Source organism: Cibotium barometz, chromosome 2 (genome assembly GCF_041138505.1).
Source record: "Cibotium barometz isolate CiBa-2024 chromosome 2, ASM4113850v1, whole genome shotgun sequence".
Classification (NCBI taxonomy): domain Eukaryota; kingdom Viridiplantae; phylum Streptophyta; class Polypodiopsida; order Cyatheales; family Cibotiaceae; genus Cibotium; species Cibotium barometz.
Window position 1 is genome coordinate 17,774,746 of NC_141047.1, and position 26,411 is coordinate 17,801,156.

The window sequence follows — 26,411 nt, forward strand, 5'->3', positions numbered from 1 at the left end:
ATGCTCACATAAGCCACGAAGTGATTCCAAGAAGTCATTCTTGAAAACCGTAAAGCTTAACTCATTAATTTGTGGCATGCGGCTAAGCGCATCCGCCACAACATTATATTTACCACTTTGGTAGCGAATCTGAAGGTCAAACTTCTGTAGGAGCTCCGCCCACCGAGCTTTTCGACCTTTCAACTCATTTTGACTCGAAAGCCTTGTCAGGCTTTCGTGATCCGTACGTACTTCAAAAGTGGCACCATATAAATAGTGTGTTCACTTTTTAAGTGCATGTACGATGGCCAGTAACTCGCGCTCGTGAGCCGAGTAGTTACGCTGAGTCCTATCTAATTTCTTGCTCTCAAATGCAACAGGGCGTCCCCTTTGCAAAAGCACGGCTCCAATGGCCTCACCACTAGTGTCTGTCTCCAAGACAAACGACTCAGTAGGGTCAACTATAGTCAAAACAGGTGCAGCTATTATGGCTACCTTAAGTTTTTCGAAGCTTCTTTGTTGGTGTCCCTCCCAACATATATTCTTTGTTTCGTGCGCAACTGATCCGTTTTAACGGGACTGCGATCTTCGCGTAGTCCTTTACATACTGTCGGTAAAACCCCGACATGCCAAGAAAAATCTGTAATTCTTCGAGATTTTTTGGGGCTAGCCACTTGAGAATAGCTTCCACTTTCTCAGGTTCCATCCGCGTACCATGTGCGGATATAATGTGGCCCAAATAGTGAATTTCTCTTTCAAAAAATTCACATTTGCTCTCCTTCGCAAATAGCTTGTGTTGTCGCAATAACTGGAACACTAATCGCAAATGTGCCAAGTGTTCTTTACGCGTTTTACTGTACACAAGAATATCATCTAGGAAAACTACTACGAATTTTCCTAAGTATGGACGTAAAACATTGTCCATCAGCGTCATAAAAGTCGCTGGAGCATTGGTTAGCCCAAACGGCATAACCAAAAACTCAAAGTGACCGAATCGTGTCCTGAATGCTGTCTTCGCAACATCCTCGACCTTAATTCTAGCCTGATGATACCCAGATCTCAGGTTTATCCTAGAGAAATATTTCGACCCATAGAGTTGATCAAACAACTCGTTCATACGTGGCATGGTTGTACCATCTATCAAGAAAAATTCCAAACTACTAATAACCACATTATCAATCACAGATAATGACTGAGCTTGCTGTCTGCGAAGCCATAGGTTGCTAGATGGTAATTACACAAGCCCAATGTCTCATTACATCATACATTCAATATAAATGCAAACATCACAGTATTTCGTGATGATGAACTTAGGAATTTCATCCTATCGCTGTTTGGTGTTGGTATGAAGTATAACTATGAGAACATTATTTTCTGCCTCCTCATTATAGCGGCAAAGCTACCTAGTCATCACAGGTGGCAATCTCTACCAAGCTATAACCGATGACAAGCAAATAAACGAGTACTCTTGTAAGAACTTCATAACCATATCTCACACCAAACTCATAATCACTACGGATTAAATGCCAGGGCTTGCAAAATTGAATGTTGTCTGATAGGTAGAGGGGATCATCAAACTACGGATGACCTTGACAACTCACTAGGACTAGTGATGTGTAACTTTTAAGTTATTTCACTCTCCTTGTTGCTTATTCCATACCATCGAACAAATCGGTCCCTCGATTTGAGCAACGGCAACATATTTATGAGTACCTCGATACTCATGGATTGTGGTTCGGTAATTTAAAATGTTGATCTAGAGTATCTTTCACTCGAGGATCTTAATTTTATTAGCAGCTATGTATTAGTAGTGAGTAACTACGTACCCACTATCATCACACTAGTAGCTCCATACTAGTCTGTGAGTAACTCCGTACCCAATGGCGTACCTCCCCCGAGTGGGAGTACCATATACAACCATCTATAATAACAAGATGCTTAAGTCACTTGTTGCTAAGAAGTGACTACACAAATTGACCCCTCCATTGCACATTGCAGTACAATCTCTGATATTACAACACGAATTTTTGGACGTCCTTATCATAGAGGTCAACTTAAAAACTAGTGCATAGGTCTTGTGGAGTCTCGGCTGACCTAACCACACCACTGGTGACTTCAAAAAAATGTGGCGTCGAAGTCACCACCTATGTACTTTAACTCCGTAAAGTACATGGTCTTCATCTATCATCTATGGAAAGTTGTAAAACATTCCTACGATGGATTTTTATCACCCTAAAATTATTGTGCACTATTTTAGTATGAAGAGCTTTTTTCCTGGGTACCATGGTTCACCCCAAGCTCATCTGTTGCTAAATTCTCCGATTTAACAAAGATATGTCTGCCTCCGAACACTCCAGTTGAGCCCCAGACTTTGAGTTTACTTCTTAACACTCCGGTTAAGTCAAAACTCACCAAATACAGTAGGATTTACCACTAAGCTCTCCGGCTTAGCCTCCTATCCTAACTCAGCCCGAGTTTATGTACACTACATATGTCGGATCTGATACTAACAACAACCAGGCTCGTCTGGAGTGAGATACTACTCACTATTGCCATGTAAAACCTTATTAAACCCTAGAAATGCTCCTCATTCCCCAGGGGTCATACGACTTATAGGGTTTACACGCACATGAACTTTGTAAGCAAAATAGCCTGTCATGCAATATTACAATTGCTTATGTAGGAAAGTAATATATTTCCCAAATTCATATGGTAGCAACTAAAATGTGCTCACAATCGCACACTTATGTTGAACATAGGCAAGACTACGCTTGCAAAATGCTATAGGGCGTCTCCCATGCATGAAACTGTCCAACCAAACTAGTCTTACTGCTAACCTCTAGATTTAGATCACTCCGGAACTAAATCACTCTATTAGCACTAGTACACCATCATGGTCTTGCTACCTAGAGCTTCTCCAAACTCTGTAACTGGGTTTTATCCCAACTTATGGCTATATTTGGTAATTTTCAAAGTTCAAATTTTATCTTGCACACTTTATCACTACAGACAAGTGTACATACAGACCTGCCAAAGAGTCAAGTTACATGCACAAGCCTTGGCATCCCATTCCACCAAGACTACAATCGATTACGTGAGAATTTGATGTCCCTTACCATCAAATTACCACCAAACCAATTGATGTGACATATAAAAAGGCTCTTTCCCCCCTCGAAAGATCACCACAAACTCTCAAGCAGTGGGATGTTGACGCATGGCAATAAAAAGAAGAGAAAACCATGCTAGTAAGTTTAAGAACAGTTCTCTTCGTCGATCAACTTCTATAAGGGCATTGAGCATTACATCTCAAGACTGTACCCCTTCAGATTTACCTTTGATTTCTACAAATCAATCCTAAATCTGTTATTATTATCTAGGCATATGCTAATCCCTCTTAGTACTCCTAGATAAACCATTCAATTGAGTACTGCTAGCAGCTTTATCCCAAGTAATACACACCTTAGGGATTACTTTTACAAAGCAATCTACGTGACTAAATTAAACTAGTCACTACTCTCTAGGCCCAAGTAGTGACACTATTTTGTTACTACCAACAAGGGCCAGCTTGCCTCTACGGGCCAAGGCTCTCTTGTTGCTACAAACAGTAAGCAACTTGTTTGGACACAAGGCATAACCACATCAAGACTACGCTTGTACATGGTTCTCATTTGCCAAAGTTTATCACAATCTTCTAGCAACTGTTAAAAGATTGTGAAGGGTTATGAGCACTACGGTTCAATTAGGCTTACCTTGATTTCTCGTGATAAGCACTTCGTCTAATTTAGGCACAACTGACGCCATTGCCGGTCCTCTTAGCCCAAAAACACACCGCAGTTTTAGATTTACACTATAGCCAAACTACGTGACTTTGATGGTCAATACTAAGTCTATGCTCAGCTTAAATTTAGTCTCTCTGAACCAAATGTGTGATCACCACATGTGCTACCCTCAATTCACTTCGAACTAGGACCAAGTCACTCCGGACTAGACCTGAGTGGTGACACTGCAAAGAAGGTGTGTCTACAGAAGAACACATTTGTTTGTAACTACAAAACAAACACAAATTTGTTCGAACAAAAACTTTAACTCTAGCAAGACGACGTTCGCAAAAGTGGAAATTGAAATCTGGCGACGCTACGCTCCCAGAGTCTTCATAACAAAAATAAAAATGATCGAGAGGCTATGCCTTGCCGGGATTATCCCTCCTCCCCATCCGAGAGAGAGGATTTGTTTGAATTTTGTCATTTTTAATTTCATTAAAAATGAATAATGAAATATATATTTTAAAAAATACATATTTTTTTCTTTTTCTTTTTATTTTCTCCTCTCGCTGGTGGCCGCTGATGGCTGGCCGGCCCCCTGGCCTGGCTGGCGTTGTGGCTGCGCTGGCCGCCGCCGCCCCTGGCTGGCCGCCGCCTGGCTGGCCCATGGCTTATGCTATCGAGCAGCAGAGCAGCAGTGTTCACCTCCACACGCCCGTCGTCTCGCCGCCTGGCCTTGCTGGTCGTGCAGGTCATTCAAGCCTTATACAGCCATTCACAGCATTTTCATGAGACCGTTTAATGCAGTCTCTTCGGCCATTCATAGCAGCTTCTTCAACGCAAGTCATAGGGGGGCTGGTGGGGCTGGTGTTCGCCGTGGGGCTGCCCTTCGCCCCCCCCACGCCGAATGAAAAAATTGCTTCGCCCCCCCACACAGTAGTGGGCTCTTCGTCCTGGGCTGCTCTTCGCCTCACACACAATAGCTCCTACAGGGAGCTTTACGTGGGGCTGGCTGGTCTTCGCCCCCCCACCCCCACACACAGGCTTCAACGTTTTCTTTGCAGACAATTTCAACGCAGAGAAAAAAAAAAACAAAACGAAAATTGCTTTTGCTTACCTGCGTTTTTGCTTGCTGTGTGTGACAGGGAGAGAGAGAGAGAGAGAGTTCTTCCCTTCCAAATGTCTTGGCCGCCTCCCTCCACACACCCCATTGTGGAGATAAGGATGAGGAGATGAATGGTCGAAAACCATCGAGTGGGCTCCGGTCCCCCGGTCACGCGCGGACTCTGACGATCCCATCGAACCACGCTCTGATACCAGTGTTAGATATCCGTAACATCGCTTTACGGGCGTTACCACAAGAGGGGACGGCCTCTGGCTCACCACCCAGCCATAGAGGAAGAATGAGGATTGCCCCTTATCCCCCAGGCTATATAGTGTGTGGCCTGCCGTCCACACTAGCCTGGCCGCCCATGACTCCGCATGGGCATCCTCTCCCACTGAACCCCGGACATGGCCATCCGGTCCACCGTCGGTTTCACAGGCGTTATAGCCTACGTGACATTTGAGGAATATGATTCATATGGATATCTAGAACAACCTCTAGTAGCCACCATTGCTATGGCTCCTTGTTTTTGAAACTACATTGTAAAAAAGAGCATGACACTTTAATAACATGTCACGCATGCCACCTCTTCAACATTTCCATTACAAGGGCTTGCACCATGCTACTGAGTGTCCTCATAGATCCGTCACACACCAAGTAACCAATTCCATCCTCGGATCCTTAGTTACAAACCCCAATTATGGAGGCACATGTTACAAGTGTGGAGATTTTAGCATGCCTTCACGAATTGTCTCAACAGAGTGACAATCACCCAATTGGGGCTAGCATATCAGACACTTTGATGAGCCTTACCTTTAATTAAACATATAAGGTGTTATTCATGTGGTCCCACTTTGACAAGCCTTAACTTGTTAAACATACAAGGTGGACTTATTCATGCCGTCCCTCTTAAGGCCATCACAAGGCTCTCCAAACCAACAAGTCAGGGATATTTCTAAACCAAGTCTCGAGGGTAGTTGCAAGGAAACATCCAAGATAGCTATGCTTAGACTTCAACCTCAAAGCTAGTAGCCAAAGAGCCTAAGATACAAACCTATAAGGTTGTTGTAGTAGTCCTTGAAAATGCTAAAGGACCAGATTCTGAGGTTTAAAAGAAGAAAAAATCAAAGAGCACGTGAAAACACAATGCAGGAAAATTTGTCAAGGAATGTTGTGACCATTTAAAGTGGTTTAAACAGAGTTGTCAAGGACAATGATGTTGTGACCATTTAAATTGGTTCAAATAAGAGTTTTAAAGCTACCTCCCTTGCAAAGATAACAAGTGATCTCCCACTTAAGCTAGCTCTTTCCAAAGAGGAAAAACCCATTTACTACTCAAACCTTCCAAAGAAACCCAAGGAATATCTTAACCCCATGTTGAAGAAAGAATGAAAAAAAGCCCAAGAGTTTGTAAGGTGTAGGCTGAACTAGAGCCAGTACTTGAGCAAGTGATCCAATACCAACCACCATTGACCCCGCTTAAGCATCTCCCTGACCTAATCCCAAAGCTAATCATAGAACCAATAAGGGAACCTCATAACCTTCCAAAAGCCTTAACTAAACCTACATCTTAAGAGCCAGCTTTGGAGCCTCTATATCTAAAACTAATCTAACCAAATTCCACATTGCTAGATACATTGAAGGAGGACTTAGTGGGAGGATAAAGTTGGCCTTCCATGGGTCATCATAGTCATCGTAACATTTTCTTAGAGGTGATTGTTTTTTATGATTTCATTTCGACCCCATCAAGTGAGTGTGAATATTACTCGAGGGACATAGCAGGCCTCATTGCCTACTTGACCTCGGAAGTCTGAGTCCTGATAAGTTTTTTTTAAAAGGGAATTCTCAACTTTGAGAGACTTATCGGTCTGGGGATGAGTTGGAACCCAAGAGCCCTCACACCAACCTAAAGAGGAGAAGGATAAGCCATGTCACATTCAGTATCCTCACCCCATACCAAAAACGAAGGGACAACCAAAAGTGCCCATAAGCAAGCTGGGACACTATTTTGAGGAACATCGTGTTACCTATCGTTTCTAAAGGGACGATGGTCTCTATAATCTTGGATGGTGGTGCTGGTGTCAGCATAATCATCAAGGATTGTTGCAAGTCCTAGGAAATCCCACCATTCATCTTAGAGAGGCACAAGCCTCATGATCAAGATTGCCGATGGGAACACAACTAAACCTTTGGGTGATGTCCTTCAGGAAGCAAATTGGAATATGCTAGGCTTAGCTTCCACCATGCATTCATGATGGTAATGGATTTTTAGGGAAGAGGGTCATGATCCTCAGAAGGCCTTACATTAGAGACACAAGGTTAGTTGATGGTTGGGAAACTAATCACATTTACATATGCAAAGGTCCTTGAAAATAAACTTGAAAACAAGGAAGACTCATCTCATAGGTTTAAGGCATTCTTGCCAAATGAGTCTGGCACAACCATTCAAAGTCGATATCTACAGAGCATGCAACACAAAAGCTCACACCACGTCAATTGATATTTGTAGAGCTTGTAACAAGATGTTGGATGGCAAAGATGAGGACTAAGGATATGAGCTCCTCTTGAAGCCTAAGACGAGTCCAAGTATTAGATTCACATTTCGGGACGTCGGACATTCTTCCATAAAAGCTTGAGATAAGGTTTGCATGATTAGGCGGTGCCAAAATCACATCCATGTTTGTGCTTGACATATTTAAAATAGAACTAGTAGATCACCTTGAGCGATTTCCCCTAGAAGTATCACCTATTTGCATGGCCCACCTTGGTTGACATCGAGACTAGCCACAATATTTTATCGTGGGAGATGTGAACCTCCTTAGGCCACCCATCCCTCGCACCACCTATAGCTACCATGACCATTGATAAAAATTTCCCATTCCATGATAGTCAGTTATTTTGAAGCTAAATTTTACATTGAAACTAAACCTATGTTTTACAAGTTGTATGTGTCCCCCACACAGAAGGTACAATGAAAGAGAGCATCATCCTCGATAGTAATGCCACTAATTGTGCAAAAAAGTACTACAACACTCGAGCTTCCCTAGGGGATGGTTATTACCATGCCCTTGGTGGACGAGGATACCTAAACCTATTAACATCTAAAGCCTCATCTTCCAAATTCAGGTCATCACCATATAGGTAACTCCTAATACCCAATACTCCTCTCACCTTGCCATCTTGACCACCTCCTTACCCATTATGGAGATCTAAAACCTTGTTGTTAAAGATAAAGACCACCCCCTGAATGATAACCCTAAGAACCCTTAAGGGAGATCACACCAAGAAGGAGTGGGTACCCAAGAGTACCCTGGCTAGCGAAGGAAAGTAGGATGTTGCCCAAGAAAATCCTTGGCACTCACACTGTTATCCGAAAGCTTACCCATGAACAAAGATCTTCTAAATGGGAGCCCTAAGTAATAGAGTTTTACCCATAACCTAAGCCTTGTTGGATCCCCATCAAGATGTTAGAAGCTCAAGGCTTCTACGATGGAAACCCTTCCATTTAGGTCCCAAAAACCTCATGGTCTACACCCCAATCTCCAAAGTCAAAGAGAGTTGGCCATCCCAATTTGAGCCCAGCAGTCAACATTTCAGTGGGTCTCAAAATAAGTGCACAGGGCTTCTATGGGAAGTCAAGAAAACCCACACCACACTATAAATAGGACTACAACCATGCCATCAACAAAAGCTAAACCACTATAGAGTGGAGACCAAAATCCATGCCACTAACCCCAATGTTTAAGCAAGAGTGGAGAGCAATGGCTTCCACCTCGACTCATGTTTCGACAATACCTATAGAAAATTGAAAGAGTCTATGGACGTTGAGCAACAAGAGGCGACACCTTACCTATGTGTAGTGGCCCCCATCTAACCCCATTCCTACATCAAAGGAGAGCCACCCATGGTGCCAAAGCCTAAAGAGAGTCATGCACATGCTTTTATGGCACCTTCGAGCAATCGCAAGTCTCAAAAGGAACACCCTTGTGTTCCACATCGTAACACTAACTCACTAACTAGAACTAAAAGGACAAAGCTCAATCAAGAGTGCATGCTAACAAAGCTGGTGGTGACATCGAAGCTTTCGTCTGGGCAAGTAATTCTCTGCCTTCTCTCAGTGAGGCCACATGGTAAACCAAAGCCTTAAATGTCCATTGTACATATGTATCGTAGCACCCCTAGCAATTATTTGCCTTCTCTCAATGAGGCCACACGATAAGCCAAAACCTTGAACCCCCTAGCAATTGTACACAACAACTTGGAATGATAAAAATCTAAAAACTAAAACAAGTCTAAAATAACAAAAAACTAAAAGCAAACGCATGTGCACACACACCACATCATGTGCATGCACACAAAACGTAACCACCTGCATGTGCACACATTTTTTTACTTACACACATGCCCACAACGTTTTACTTACATACACACCCACATTCACATGTGCACACTCTACCCGCAAGCAATCTCGTCTGGCCTAATGAGGCAATCCATACCCGCAATGACTTGCCAATCTATCCACAATCCAACATAACTAACAAGGTACCACCTACACAACTAGTAAGGCACAACCTACAACCGACGACAAGGTAGAAGAGATTGGGGAGAAGAGCTAACAACACAATCGAAGCCAACAAAAGCCAATCATGCAAGCTCTGCATCTCCCTTCGAGACAAAAAAACATGCCTATAACCACCCTAATAAAGCAAGGTAGAGATGCCCAAGAGGTCAATCTAAAGCCGCATGCTAAGGTTGGCATAGTCTAGCAATGTGAAATTTCACTCTAAGTCATATAAGCTCTGAAATGCTTCACTTCTTTCTATCAACATTGCAATGCTTCAAGTAAGCGAGTCGAATAGCCACACCACCACTTCAAAAAGAGGCTCAAGAAGCATGTGGATCCATTCGACCTTGTCGTGATAAGCCACCCATAGCTCGCAATTTACCAACATATGCCATTATGTGTGTCCTAAATTCTTCCCTTCTCATGGGGAAAACCTAGCCTCATTCATAAATTGCCTTATGAACTAGCTGCATCATCACACATCAATGATCAAGTTCCTATCCCCAACCATGTGTAAGAGTTAAAGAAAGTAGTATAAGTGTCGAAAAAAGCAGTGATCAATGTTAGTAAACTATTATAATAAACAATTATAATGCATCTTGGTTGGTTGTATCTTGGTCGTATAGATTCACCCCTGTCTGGTACTATGGTTTCTCCTTGGATGCTCTCCATGCTCCAGCTGATGTAATTTTTGTTCTATTCTAATTCAATTCACCGCGCTTATGGAATATATATATATATATATATATATATATATATATATATATATATATATATATATATATATATATATATACACTATTGTACTTTAGTATTCATAATGTAAAATATATATATAAGTAAATACTATTATATATTAAAAAGGATAGACACATAGAGAAGAACCATCTAGTATGCACCAATGTTTCAACTAGAGTATAATAGAGCCATAAAACAAAACCATATAGTATGTAGTATTGTATCATCCGTCATTTGCCTCATCATCCAATAGAGGACACTGTCACATCAAAATATAGAATGACCAAGCAAGTAACTTAAATAAAGAGCAATGCATCTACTAGAAGACACGGCCCCATTAAAAATATAGAATGTATGCAACTAGAGTAAAAAAGAGTCGAATGTCACCCAGTGAAGAAACACGAAATCAAAAGACTACATCATGCATCATGTGCCTCATCATCCACTAGAGGGAACCTCCTCATCTATCACATGATGCTAGACAGAATGACATCTGGTACGTCTACCAACCTACTAGCAACAACCTCTGCATACATATCTGGTATGTCTGCCAATCTACATTAAAGATATTTCAAACCATTTTCTCTCCAAATTTATGCCAAGCTATGTAAACACCAAGTTGATATTCAACCCCATTAATAGTAAGGGGAAAAATCAATACCAAAGGTGGGATATACTAATCACACATGCTTGTGAATTGATCAACATCAATGGCATCATCATCAAGGGACACAATCAAGGTTGTTATGGGTGCAGGCATCAATGGTTGGGCCTAAAAAACATGGATGCAAAAATTAATATCATGGTATAATGGATTCTTTTTAACATTCTTCTTGATTAAACACATGTCAAAATTCTATTACCTTGATCATGGGACACACACATCCTTCAACAAGCTCCGTGTCATTATCCACGGACAAGGATGTGCGATGAGAATCGCCACAACCACATGCAATAGGAGCTCTCCCACAACATAGTTCCATCACTGAGCCCCCTTAAGGACATAAAAACTGCAAGAAAAAGGCCATGAATGAAACAACCTTCTCCAATGGGCCATGCCATGCCTCCTTTGCCTAACATATACTTCTTTCTGAAAGAGGCATATAATGATTAAATGTTCGTGAAGTAAAATACAAATCAATGCTTTCCCAACCTCATTTTCTTCTGCCACATTTAGCACTCCAAGCCCAATTTTCTTTCTCAACATGAAAGCAAATTGTGAATCCACCTAAAATAAATTATATATTCATGACAATCAAAATTTCAATCAAATTTTTTGTGACTGTATAATTATTTATAATAGAGTAGACATCTTACCAATACATCATGTAGCCCAATGCACATGACTCCAATGGGGTCCATGGATCGAATGATGAAGAAACCCTCCACCTCAATGGAGTGATAGAGATGCCCAACCTCCCCAATATGACTCATGGGGAAGATACATAATACCCAACCATCATCACCTAGAAATGAAGCTGCAACTCCCAACAAGGAATACCTCACAAGGTCAAGATGGTGCACACTCCATGAAACCCCTCTAAAGATGATCCAACACCTCTCCTAATTACTACAAGATCAACCGACCAAGATACTATTGCTCCATCCCTAAGTTTCATCCCCCCTACTATTCTTACGGTGGAACTCACTTGTTAGCGTTAAGATCCTTCCCCATCTCAATCACATCTCCCCAAATAACATCGACATCATAAGAAAAGAAGGAAATAAGGCATTGAGGGTATTGCATCTTTGTATGGCTAACAAATGCTCCCTCAATGTTGCGCTTTTTGACATACACCTCTAGATGAATTCCCACCTCTACTAAGAAAACCAAAACCCATATATCCAAAGGTCACCAATGAAGAGAATCTTAGTAAATTATCCTTTGGCCTACCAACACCACCGGTATTTGGATCGCCCACGTCTATGTTTACAGCATCCCTCACCCTCATTGCATCCATTGTAACTTGCAAGTCTACTTCAATGTGACTGTTGATCTGAAGAAGATCTACTAACCAAGAGCTCTCCCTTTGCATTTTTCTCATATAATTCTTTCTCCTCCTCTGTGTAGTTCCCCAAGGGAATCTCATTCCACCATGGGCAATTTCTCCTCTGCCATTCCGTAAAGTTGGCCATACCACCAAACAAATCTAGAAGTAGTTTGGAGTACATGCATGCATCACTATTGAAAGAGCACCATGCTCTAACTAGTGGAGGATCGCTCAACTTTACCCATGGCATTTAAGCATATAAAATACCTACTTTGTGATATCAAAGAGTTTCATATGGTGAAAAACCCCAACATAAACAATGAATGATTAATTCTACTTGTATAGATTATACCCACCTGTATATCACCCTTCTTGATGCACACACAATGTCTACTGAGGTCTATTAGATTGATCCATCTTAATCCATTTTTGGAATGGGCTGTTAATTGTCTTGCGATTGAGAGACACCACCCCATCAAGAAACTCCTTCAAGGAAGAATGCTCAAGCAACTGGAAAGGGTCACCAATGGGCAACATTTGCAAACCCAAAATGATGGGCTTGGCCTCTGTGCATAACCAAACCTCTATGCCCAGCCATGTGAATGAATCTATGAACACATATGTATTTGTATATTTGTGCAAGATTATATGCATCCTTATATGCATGTGTTTGTAGGCCTACACCAAATTTGCATGTGTAACCTAGAATCAAATGCTCACTTGCAATTTTTATATGTACATTTGGCAACCATTACACCAGCTCACTTGAGAGAATTCATCAATGAAGAGATATATGGTTGTCGATCTCCCAGCCAACCCTTTCCACCCCTTTACCAAGTTTGAAAATCCAAGGCAAAGGTTGGGGCCATTTCTTCACTTATGGGGGTACCTAATCCTCCACCTTCCTGCTTTTCCAAAACACTCATGGGTGGCAAGGTGGATTCAAGACACACTCCCCTTCTCTCCTCCGAATGCCAAGGGTACCTCTTCCCATTTTAGATTTCTAAACAAGAAATAGAGTTGATTACAATATAAATTTGAAAAAAATTGCATCATAAGAGAGAAAGCTCTTACACACTGACATGAACTCATGCTAGCATCTCCTCAAAAGCACTAATTTCATGAACTCTTACCGCTCCATTACAACATTCCAACATAAGCATATTTGAACATTCCAACATAAGCATATTTGAGCAAACACAAATTCCTTGTATAAATGTGTATGCATCTAGGTATGAACTTGTATTTAGGGATCTACATGTGTATGTGAATGCTTTGCTTCTATGTATGTGTGCAATCATATATACATATATACATATATAATGGCACTAGTATGTGTAATATATAAGTTTTATTATCCAATATATAATAAAATTTTATAAACAATATAATAGTCAACTATATAGTAAACTATCTAACATATAAGTATACTATATATATGTGTGTGTGTGTGTGTGTGTGTGTGTATAAGTGTATGCATGTTTATTTATATATACTTTTGTGTATGTGTTTGAATCTATGAACACATATGTATTTGTATATTTGTGCAAGATTATATGCATCCTTATATGCATGTGTTTGTAGGCCTACACCAAATTTGCATGTGTAACCTAGAATCAAATGCTCACTTGCAATTTTTATATGTACATTTGGCAACCATTACACCAGCTCACTTGAGAGAATTCATCAATGAAGAGATATATGGTTGCTGATCTACCAGCCAACCCTTTCCACCCCTTTACCAAGTTTGAAAATCTAAGGCAAAGGTTGGGGCCATTTCTTCACTTATGGGGGTACCTAATCCTCCACCTTACCGCTTTTCCAAGGCACTCATGGCAAGGTGGATTCAAGACACACTCCCCTTCTCTCCTCCAAATGCCAAGGGTACCCTCTTCCCATTCTAGATTTCTAAACAAGAAATAGAGTTTATTACAATATAAATTTGAAAAAAATTGCATCATAAGAGAGAAATCTCTTACACATTGGCATGAACTCATGCTAGCATCTCCTCAAAAGCACTAATTTCATGAACTCTTACCGCTTCATTACAACATTCCAACATAAGCATATTTGAGCATACACGAATTCCTTGTATAAATGTGTATGCATCTAGGTATGAACTTGTATTTAGGGATCTACATGTGTATGTGAACGCTTTGCTTCTATGTGCAATCATATATACATATATAATGGCACTAGTATGTGTAATATATAAGTTTTATTATCCAATATATAATAAAATTTTATAAACAATATAATAGTCAACTATATAGTAAACTATCTAACACACACACACACACACACACACACACACACACACACACACATATATATATATGTATATATATATGTATATATATATATTATAAATATATATATACTATCATAGTTATAAAATTTATAGTTATATATAAACTATATATATAAGTCAAAAAATTAATTGCTATAACCAACTTCAAATTTTTTTTATAACCAAATTTAAATAGTTTATATATAACTATTTCTAGTTATATATAAACTATTATAATTATAAAATTTCTAGTTATATATAAAATATTAATAGTTATAAAATTTCCAGTTATATATAAACTATATATAGAAGTCAAAAAATTAATTGCTATAACCAACTTTAAACTTTTTTATTTTTTTAAAAAAGGAGAACCGAAGGTGGAGATAGTTCCACCCAACAGAACTATCCCCATCACCAGCTCACCTTTTTTTTAAAATGAAGTTCTTCATCTCTTATTATACCTTCTTATGCTGAAATGTGTAGAGTTGTAATGCCGATGGTGGGGATAGTTCCGCCGGATGGAACTATCCCTACAACCAGCCTTCACTTCTTGTGAATAAACATACAGGCTAGTTGTGGGGATAGTTTCATCGGCGGAAGTATCCCCACAGCCAGCTATGTGCCCAGGCGATGAAGGTAGATGCAACGCAACAAGACTTCCTGAACGCGATGACATGAAGGTGGAGGTAGTGAGACGCAGGCCCAGCACCAAAAGATGTCATTTTTTATACAAATCATTTTTAAAAAAAGAAGTCAAGTTGCAATGTTGGCGGTGGGGATAGTTCCGCCGCCACGGTGGGGAGTGGCAGCGGAACTATCCCCATAATTGGCCTTCACTTCTAGTGAGTAAGCATACAGGCTAGCTGTGGGGATAGTTCTGCCTGGCGAAACCATCCCCACTGCCATCTATGTGAGGAGTACCTCAAGGGGAGTCCCTTGTCGAAGCTGGCCAGGCGATGGAGGTGGATGCGGTGCAACAAGACTTCTTGGCAGAGATGGAGGTAGTGAGACGCATGCCCAACACCAAAAGGTGATAACCCTTTAAAAAACGTAGTTTTTTATTTGTTAGTATAATTCTCATGTATAGTTCTTTTAGTATAGTATATATAGTACATATGTAATATATATTATTATTTTATTTAGGTATATATGTACAATATATAAAGAGTATAGTATATATATGTATTGTATATATATATGTGTGTAGTATATATACTTCCTATATATATGTATAGTATATATAGTTTTTATTTCTTATATAAAGTTCTAAATATAGTTCCTATGTATACTATATGGAGTATATATGCTTCTTATATATATGTATAGTATATATAGAGAATAGTATATATATGTATTGTATAGATAGTTCTTATATATATGTGTAGTATATATACTTCTTACATATATGTGTAGTATATATACTTCTTATATATATGTGTAGTATATACACTTCTTATATATATGTATAGTATATACAGTTCTTATTTCTTATATAAAGTTCTAAAGATAGTTCCCATGTATACTATATATAGTTCTTATTTAATTATTCAAAATTATTTATAGTTCTTACTTATAATATATAAATATTTAGTATATATAGTTCTTATATAGTACATATCATTGTTTTATTTAGGTATATATGTATAGTATATATAGTTCTTATATATAAAAATATTGTATATAGCTAATATATATAGTTTTTATGTGTAGTTCTAAATGTAATTATATTTCTTACTTGTAAATGTATATATAGTTATTATATGTACATTTACTCATTCTTTGCAAAACTATATAATATAAAAGTAAATAAACTCTCTATATATAAACTATATAAAAAGTAAACTATATATATAGAAGTAAACTATTATAGTGAACCATATATATATATATATAAGTAAACTATATATAAATAAGTGAACTATTATAGTAAACTATATATGCATTGTTGAAAAAATATAATTTTGATACAAATTGTGGTCCAATTTTGGGATGTGAACTTGCTGGGTTATGGCCTTGAAATGTTGTGGGAGATGATTTTACTTAGAAATGAGATTTAGATGTTGTGCGAAATGATATTCTTCATAAATGAGAATCATAAGAAGACGTTGTCATTAAAGGAGTATTCCACTCCATAGAGTTATAAGTCCTGTCAACCAAAAACGGGTTTGATGGTCTTTATGGTTATTATTTTATATGCATACTTGATTGCTTGTTGTTGATGGTCATTCTGCTTTTGCGAGAGGTTCTTTCTCTGAGAAGTAATGGCTTCTTCTTCTAAGAGTACGACATGCAAGGTGCAAGTGATGAGTCTCGTAGGGAAGAAGCTCATTGTTTTGGTGGGAGAAGAGTTGTCCTTTCTATTTAAGAAGAGCCTATGTGACCAGTTTGAGTATGAGGAGGGGAGAGTATCATTAGAGGATGTTTTTGACAATACTAAGGGTGGCGGTTTCTACAATTATTCCTAAAACAAACATTGAGGGTATCTAGGGGTTTAATGGTAAGTCGATGGTGGTATTTTAAGGTTTAATTGCATTTTATCATCATCAATTGAATTCTTAGAGATAATGTTTCCTAAGGTCACGTTGTGTTTAACCCAAAAGTGACATTTTTTAGTGGGATCAATGATCTGTTAAAGACATTTCAAGACATACTGGATTTTCTTTACATTTGGAACAAAAAAAAGGTCATTTGTAAACACTTTAAGATATTTTTGGAGATAATCATTATATATAGTGCATGTTAGTATCTAGAAAGTGATAAGGGCCTCCTTTCTTTATGCTCTCGTTGCCTTTTTTTATAAGGAACCTTTGATGAGTTTCTAGTTTATTGATGATGATGGCAACTAAATTTGGTGATGCATAATTTGGTTTTAGGAGGTTCTTTTACACTTTTTGGTTTTTAATGAAGGTTCCTTTGTTTTTCTACCAAGAGTGTAAGTAGACTCTATATAGGTACTCCTCCAAACTCAAAGATTTCTCCAATTGAACTGCTTTCTTTGACTCTTTTGGCTGTTAGACATTTACTTGTTGACATCCCTTTTCTTGGGGAGTCAAGATCATTAGATTATTGTTGATGCAATGAACTTTGGCCTCTCTTGCTCGTGGAATTTGGCATTATTGAGTACTGGGATAAAGGTTATTTGGGGTAATTAATGGTGTGGCCAAAAAAGGCTCTTATTAATTTGACTAGAATCTAGGTGATAGGGTTGTTTGCTACTATCAGGATCTTTGCCACACAAGAGAATCAAAGTACCACAAGTGCTCGCATAAATCAAGAATTAGTAATCAACTCCATACAAATAAAAGATTCAAATGTATTAAGCATGGATATGAAAATAAACATGAGATAAAACCATAGACTTGAAAACAGAATTTAGACAACATCACCATCAACAAAGGGTTGGGTTAAATCTCCCCCTCATGCGTGCTGGCTCCTTCCACGACATGAGTATTTTAATCATGTATTACCAAAATAGCCCTTGAGTCAACGTGAAACTTTTTCCAAAAATAGGCTTTTTACAAAAATGACCAATCCTTCTAGAGGATGTTCACACACATCTAGTGTGTACCAAAAATAATAGTGAAGCTCTAGTTCACACGCAATATACCTGTGCACATCGGTGTACATAAATATTCGAGTACAAATAAATGGCACGCGGCCAACCAAAAATTTCTAGCAATGGGAATAGTTGCAACACACAAGTTTGTTACATTTTGAATTTGTATCTAGAATACGTCCATTGAACCCTGCCTTGCTGAATGGCTTGCATCATCGTGTTACCCATAGCGCATCAATTGTCTCCACCTCCACTACTAATGGCTCCCTATTTTTAGCCTCAAGTGCAGTCGAACCCAAATCAACTTTCTTTCTTGAATTTGTTCTCACATGAATGTATTTAGGCTTGTGGCTATCCAATTCATCAATTCCTTCTAGCACTACCTTGCCCCTTTTCTTTCTCACTGTCTCAAGCTCCCCATGCATGGGGAGGCTACCTAATGCAACCCCCAACTCTATTATTGATTTATTGATCTGTTTGACAATTTTCTTATACCTTTTATTCTTTGCATTTAACTCACTAGCTCATCTTTTCAGTTCTTCCAATGAGGGACCTCCACCAATATGTTTTCCACTTAAGAACGCGGTGTACTTCTATGACTGTAGAAGTGCCGTTGACATATCACTTACACATGCCTCATATAATCCTATTTTCTTTATTGCTGCCCAACTCCCATGCATTAATTTAGACATATTAATTGTTGGAATAGCATACTGTTCATCCATTCCCTAACCAAGAAAACAAAAAAAAATTTATTAGAATCCACTTTATTGCCTTTATAGTCACACATAAGTGCAACAATTCCATATATACCATTCTCATAGACTCCCCCAATGAGCATATGTGCATGCCACCATCTCAAATAGGTTTATAGTTTTGGAATATCATCATTGTAAGCATGTCCACCCTCCCACCATTTTTGAAGAACCTTGTAATGTATTTCAACTATTTCTTTAAAGGGCGCATTTTTCCACAGTCTACACTTCCTCTTGTGTTCCTCTTAAAAGGGCAACTTAATATAATCACGAGTGTGCTTTCCTCCCAATGCAAATCACATAATCTCTCCTGATTTGGTTTTGTGTTGTACACAATCCTTATTGCATTCCAATTTGAAGATGCCTCATCTACCACATAAACCCTCTAAATTTTGGTCTCCCAAATTCGTGCTTTTTCATGGCACTATTCAACATGTTCCAAAATGTAATCTATGCATCAACATCTTCAACCTTGAAGTCATAGACTGCTATGGTTAGTAATTCTTGAATATATGGGTCATATACACATGCTCCCATTGTTTCCCAACCACTTATTCTATGACTATGATCAAAGAAAGCCCAAAATTTTTCCAAGTCACCTCCTGGTTGCATCCTATTGACTAAGTCCACCCCTGATCTACCCCCTTTGTTGACATCTTAAACACATGACACCTTGCTGGCTCTTCATCTTCTAACATACCAAAAGAACAATGTGGATGTACTCATATGAGCACCTTCTTTTTACTTCCATAATGGTCATTTGGTCCTAATTTATATAGATCACGTTCCTTTTCCACCCATCATCTAACCCTGCATATGCACACAAATTGTGAAAATAACATACAATATCAACATTATTATATCTTCAAAGATAAAATATTTTATTATCCTCCATTGCACATGACTTGGTCAAAGAGTTATCATCATGGATTTTTTGTTTAGCCTTCATTTCCATCTCCTTGCTTATTCAGTTGACTGTGTTAAGGCATGATTATGATTCCCCACATGAATAACATAACGACTATACAAATTTTCCTCTATCTTTGGAATGTAATAGTAAATTGTAGCAAAGCACGCATGCAACAATTTTCTCTTGAGTTTGCAGTGAAGATATTGAAGCAAACTCCCATTTGCAGACCTTTCTTTCCACTAAACTTTATTTTTCTCTCTTGTCCTAATGAAATATGGGCACAATTTGTTTGCACAAACTATATGTCCCATGCATGAAGGCCTTCTAACCACTCCTGGGAAGGTTGTATGTGTCATCACATACTGTTGCCAGTAATGTTGACCACGTGATGTTTCCATTCCATGTATCATTTTCCCTTCATTTTGAGGAGGAATCTCAAACAAAATTCTCCATGATTGTTGATGTTTTGAAGTTGAATGTTTTTTTGGAGTGGCTACCTAACTGTCTAATATCTCAATATCTGAGTCAAGGTCCACGGAGGGTCCACGTATTCCTTCTTGACTTCCGTTAATAGTTTTTCCTTACCATCCCTACATTTTGTGAGAGAGAACCATCGTGAAGGCTATCTCTTTTTTCCTCCATCTAGGCATAGGGAGCTCTTCCTTCACCCTATTGGCAAAGTACAATAGAGTGAGAATGCAACTGATGAGCTACCACACCCACATCTTGCGGCTCTAAGGCAAGGCCCAACAACACATGATTTGGTAAGGCTAAGGTAAGCTCTTGACTTGGACACACTGACTTCAAGTACTGCCACTAGTGATCTGAGGATAGGATCGCCCTTAGGAAGGGAAGTATGCTAACTCAGGGTTAACATGTTCTTGTATCCCCACTTCATGCTTATGCATCATCTTTTTAGTATTCTCAATTAACAAATCAGAGACGATCCTTTTGTAACATATTCATTACAAGGTCAGCATCAATTTTCAAGAATACTTTTGAACAACCAATAACAACTCAAAAAAAAATAGACTCTAACACATCAGAGTCTAATTTATCAAAAGAACTTAAGGAAGTTTCATTTGTGCGAATCACAACGTCATCTTTGTGAAGGTAAACTTATAATACAGTTGATACTGTTGTCTACTTCAAGATGCAATAGGTTGATGCTAGCTTTTCCAAGCGTTTTTTTTTCGAAAAAGAGACTTATATATGAAGTATGAAAAAAATTTACAAGAAGGGAGATTTCAGACCAAGCAAGGAACCAAGCATACCATGTGTTTTGAAGATTCTCGACCATGCAAACATGTTCCCTTGGATTGTTTGCCTCAAGATTGCATTTCATATGAATCTTTGGTGTAATCTTCCAATCTCATTAGGGTCACATTAGCAACGTGAGCTGCCCAAACCCGTGCCCTTTTGGGCGGCCGGCCAGGATCCCCAAAATCAATTTGAAATGCAAAAGCTTTGAAACAACTTCTGAAAAAGGCTTGGAGGAGTAACCTTTTAACTGTTCTCAAATTGCGAAAGCTGCCCAAACCCGTGGCCTTTTGGGCGGCCGACCAGGATCCCCAAAATCAATTTGAAACACAAAAGCTTTGAAACAACTTCTGAAAAAGGCTTGGAGGAGTAACCTTTTAACTGTTCTCAAATTGCGAAAGCTGCCCAAACCCGTGCCCTTTTGGGCGGCCGGCCAGGATCCCCAAAATCAATTTGAAACGCAAAAGCTTTGAAACAACTTCTGAAAAAGGCTTGGAGGAGTAACCTTTTAACTGTTCTCAAATTGCGAAGGCGAGAGCTCTCCCGCAAGGCCGCAAGGGGACTCCTGTACTGACTAACCAAGGTGTGCCATTTTCCATTTTTGCCAAATTTTTCGTTTTTCAATAAGTTTAATGAGAAGAAAATCCTAAACTGGACGTGGATGCAACGCCCCATCCATGGCTTTTCACCATCATTATGCAGGTCGGTTAAAAACCCTAGTTCTGATTTGCATGCTGCTGTGGATTCATAAACTTTCATGGTAGTAGTTTGTGCTATCCTTTCTTTCTCTAAGGTCATCATTGTGTCCTTTTACATCATCATAAATAATGTCTGGGGTAGAGCTTTACAAAAATCTAAGCAAAAAAAAAAAAAAAAAAAAAACATTCAGGTGTGAGTGCCTGATTGCAACGCTTTGAGATTCCCAAAGGTTGCATGTAACATTGAATAGAAAACGAGAGCTGAAACATGGTCTAGCTTGTAGATGTGCATGAGAAAACATCATAGACGTATGTCAGAAATCAACATAATCATGGTATTCCTTCAAAGACGGGCAAACTGTTGACAGCGGGCGCTAGCCAGAGTGGTCACATTCTGACCGGTATGGCATCTAAATATAGTAATTACGGACAAAATGCGAGGGTAGACCTCAAACTCGAGGGTTTTTGAGATGTTTCAACTTTCAACAGATGATTCGCATCAGGCCCATGCAACTTATGCATGCTTTGGGGATGGGGATGTCTTACCATCGTTCAGAACCAGTTCAATCACTAAGGGTTGCAATTTGTTTAAAAGGTACCCTCTTCCTGAAAATATAAAGTCACACTCCTGACAAAGTGCCCTTGTCACTTTAATCAGCCTGCAATCAAATACGGTTCTCAGAAATAAGTAGAATATCTTGACTGGTCATCTTATGCAAACCTCGGGTCTTGCTCATTGACTAGTCACATGCCACTTGGAGTTCAAGCCCAACTGATGCCTCGATGGTCATCTATATGCTATGTTCTTTAAGCCGTTGAAGCACCACATTTGTATTGGACCAACTAGTGATGATTCAATGAACAATACACTGTTGTTAGCTAGGAGTCAATCCTAGGAAAGCCCTGGGTGTCTTCTCCTCCAAGTCGAGGCTTTTTTTTTTTTCTAAGAGAATCCTGACTCTCCCATGGATTTGTTTGGAGTTTCTATTACTTGCAAGATACTTGAAGAGCAAAACTGGGGTAGAAATGCACAAGAGACATTGTAAGAGGGGTGGAGGCTGGATGCTTTAGAAATACATCATACATCATTGACCCCACTTGTTGGAGGGGTCACCTCCACTATTCTGGGTGCTTTCCCACTGTGCTAGCACCTCTGGAAGATCTCCCCCAGCCTAGGAATTTTCCCCATATTTTTTTGGATTTTTTCCACATTTTTGGCACCTTTTCTGGCATGTTCCACTTTATGCTGGCCGACTGGGCTCTTTAGGTGCTATATAAGGATGGGCTCTGACCTCAATTGTATTATCTCATTTTCCTCATAGTCTTGGATCATGGCTACACCTACGGTATGCCTCGTGCTGCCTACTCTAGCTTTGTAACCACCTTTTGGTGAATATCATTTCCTTCAGTTCCTGTGCATCTTGTATTTGTGAACTTCAGTTTTCTTTCATTGTTTGGCACTTTTTCATGGTATCAGAGCGGGTTCCAGACTGAGGATTTGCTGGACAGCACCTATACCTTTTACTTCTCAGAGGAGGTGGGCTGTGGACTCATCTACAGGCTGTGTTTTTCTCCAGAGAGCCGTGTTTTCTACAGTTTTCTGTGTGGACAGCCTACAAGCTGCGTTTTTTCCCCAGAGAGCTGCAATTGCTGCATTTTCAGCCTTGGCAACCTACAAAGGGCTGCGTTTTCTTCTGGAGAGCTTTTTCCTAGACTTTCCCTCCCTCTTGCTTCTGAACCCTCTCTCTCTTTCTTGCCATCTCAGATTTGCAGGCTGCGTTTTCTTATGCTTTAGAATGCCTTCAAACACTTTCACCATTCCCAAGTTGGAGAAAGACTCCAATTATGCCCAGTGGAAGGATGCCATATTATACCTTTTGGTGGGTCTTGATCTTTGGCAGTTCATCGATGCTTCTACTCCAAAGCCCGACCCTACAACTAACTCACCACAGACTGTGAATTCCTAGATTAGCATGGATCGTTGGGCACGCACAATCATTTCCTACAACTTGAACCAACCATATCTCTTGGAATTTTTTGGTATGGATAAAGCTGCCCAACCCTCAAGGAATTATGAGATGCACTTGCAGCCCGTTTTCAGAGGAACAATTACAGCCACAAGCTTTATTTAAAAGCCCAACTCAATGAGCTGAAGATTAGCAAGATGGATGATGTCATGGCCAAAGTGGAAGAACTCAAGAAGATCCGTCAACAACAAGCTATCTTGGGTGTCCAAATTCTCGATGATGACTTTGTCGTTGAGTTACTGGGCAAACTTCCTCCATCTTATCAATCCTTTAAGGATACCATTGCCTTTCGCCTTGTTCTTCTCCCAGTGGATCTTGTGATTTTCATGCTTCAAGACAGGCTTGATCTCATGAAGATCTCCAACTCTTCTCCTACTGAGTCAGCTTTTTCAGCCAAAGGGAAGCCCAAGTGGCAACCCAAAGGAGGTAATACCTAAGGCGGCAAATCCAGCTCCAAGGATAAAGATAAAGGAAAAGATAATGGCAAATCTATGGAGAGGAAATGCCACTACTGTGGCAAGGCTGGTCATCTTTGGCTTGATTGCTTCAAGAAGACGAGAGACGAGGAGAAAACGTCAAAATAGAAGGACTCCAACGACAAAGAATCCAAACCCAAAGACAAAGATGTGGCCTTTGTTCTAGTTGAAGAGTGCACCCCATCTACTGAGGCGCGGACTACTACCTCCCTTGAGGACTGGATTGTGGATTCCGGGGCTACTTCCCACATGACTCTCACAACAAGCATATCGTGGAGGACTCTTAACTCTGTCTCTCTATGCAGGTCCGACTTGCTAACAATCAACTTGTTGATACACCGATTATGGGTAATATTCCTCTAGTCACTTCCTCGGGGAGGCCCCAAGTACATGGAGAATGTCCTTTATGTTCCAAAGTTATCCAAAAAACTTACTTTCTATCTCTAAGATAGCCCATAAAGGCTCTGGCTTATACTTCGATGATCAGGTTTTGGAGATCAATTCACAGGGATTCTCACAGGATTATTGATTGGGGCATTCAAGAGGGTGGACTTTACAAGTTCACTAGTTTTCAGGAGGAACCCAATCTTGATCATTCTCATCTGTTCCAACTTCTAGCTTATCATCAGGCTTTTCTTGAGGAGGATACTACTCTTTGGCATGCTCGTTATGGGCATCTTTCCTTCTCTTCAGTGGAGCTTCTTGTCTCCTGCGACATGGTGGAAGGCTTGCCCCGACTACCTTGGATGTCTTTGCTCAGCTTGTCTTCAAGGCAGGCAACATTAGGATTCATTTCCACACGAGGCCTCTTTTAGGTCTTCCACCACTCTTTAGCTTATCCATATGGATTTGAGCGGACCTATGACTACCGTCACACCTGGAGTGGAGGAGCCAGATATTTTTTCTTATTAGTGGATGATTTTTCCAGGAAGGTGTGGGTCTTTTTCTTGTCCCAAAAATTAGACATTTACAAAGTTCAAAGAATGGGTTGCTATGGTGGAGGTTGACGCTAGCCTCAAAGTCGTCAAAGTGCGCTCCAACAATGGTGGTGAGTTTACTTCTCGAGCATTCACTGACTTTTGTACTTCTCACGGCATACAGAGACAATTTTCTACTCCCCACACTCTTCAACAAAATGGGGTAGTAGAACGGAAGAACATGACCATGGTTGAGATGGCTCGATCTCTTCTTTCTCATTCTCACCTTCCTCAAAAGTTTCGGGCTAAAGCAGTTAACACTGCTGTGAACATCATCAACCGTTATGGGAAGATTCCAGTGGAGGCATATTTTGGGAGAAAGCCATCAGTTTCTCATTTCCATGTCTTTGGATGTGATGCTCATGTTCATATTCATGAATCTCATTGCATGAAGTTTGATCCCAAGTCCACCAAAATGATCTTTGTCGGCTATAGTGAACAGTCCAAAGCCTTCCGGCTTTGGGATCCCAACAAAGAGAAAGTTATATTATCTGGGGACGTGCGCTTTAATGAAATCCCCGAGACTACCAGATCCTCGGAATCACTAGCAACTCCTTCCTTGGTTCCACCCTCAGCATTGGTTCTTACCTCTCCTCTGCCTCCGTCGGGTACCTCTCTCCCTCTGCGGTGGCTTCACTCTACATCGCGGGATTCTCAAGTCCCTTCTTCGGCCATTTATCAGTCTGGGATTGCTCCATCGAGATTGAGGAGATCTGCTAGATTACTACCCTAGAGTGTTGGCATGCTTACAGTTAACTTTGCATTGATGACTTCTTTGATGCATCATGCGGAGCCTTCTACACTCTTACAAATTCCCGAGTGGCGGCTTGCGGTGGAGGTGGAAATGGATGCCATTAACAGAAATCAGAGATGGGAACTTGTTTCCCGCCCTTCTCATAGGAAGGTTATTGGCATCAAATGGACTTATAAAGTGAAGTTTCTTGCCGATGGTTCACTCGACAAATATAAAGCCCGCTTGGACGTTGAGTAAAAACGATGACTCTCTACCCCATCATGATCCTACTAAGTACAGAGAGCTTGTTGGCTCGCTAATTCATCTCACCATTACTAGACTTGATCTTGCTTACAATGTTAGTATCCTAAGTCAGTTTCTTTTAGCACCACAAACTTCTTATTGGCAGGCTGTTGTTCGTGTTCTTAGATATATACAAGACACCTTGACACATGGGATTTCATATGGCTCTAGTCTTGATTTGGTTGGATATTCAGATTCTGACTAGGCAAGTGATCTAGATACCCGGAGGTCTACCATGGGTTATTGTTACTTGGTACCTGACTTATTTCTTGGCAAATGAAGAAGGAG

The 26,411-nt window shown here is 39.8% G+C and overlaps 1 protein-coding gene across 4 annotated transcripts in view; it reads left to right on the top strand.

The window, feature by feature from the left end:
* LOC147640746 (uncharacterized) overlaps positions 1 to 26,411 on the top strand; it is an 88,592-nt gene that overhangs the window by 18,884 nt on the left and 43,297 nt on the right. For 2 of the 4 annotated variants that reach the window (XM_086814644.1, XM_086814650.1), the window contains exon 1: positions 21,318 to 21,492. The exons of the other annotated variants lie outside the window; for them this stretch is intronic. The gene's annotated coding sequence lies outside the window, so the exon portion shown is untranslated. Of the gene's footprint in view, positions 1 to 21,317; positions 21,493 to 26,411 lie in introns of those variants that run through there. 4 annotated transcript variants of the gene reach the window in all.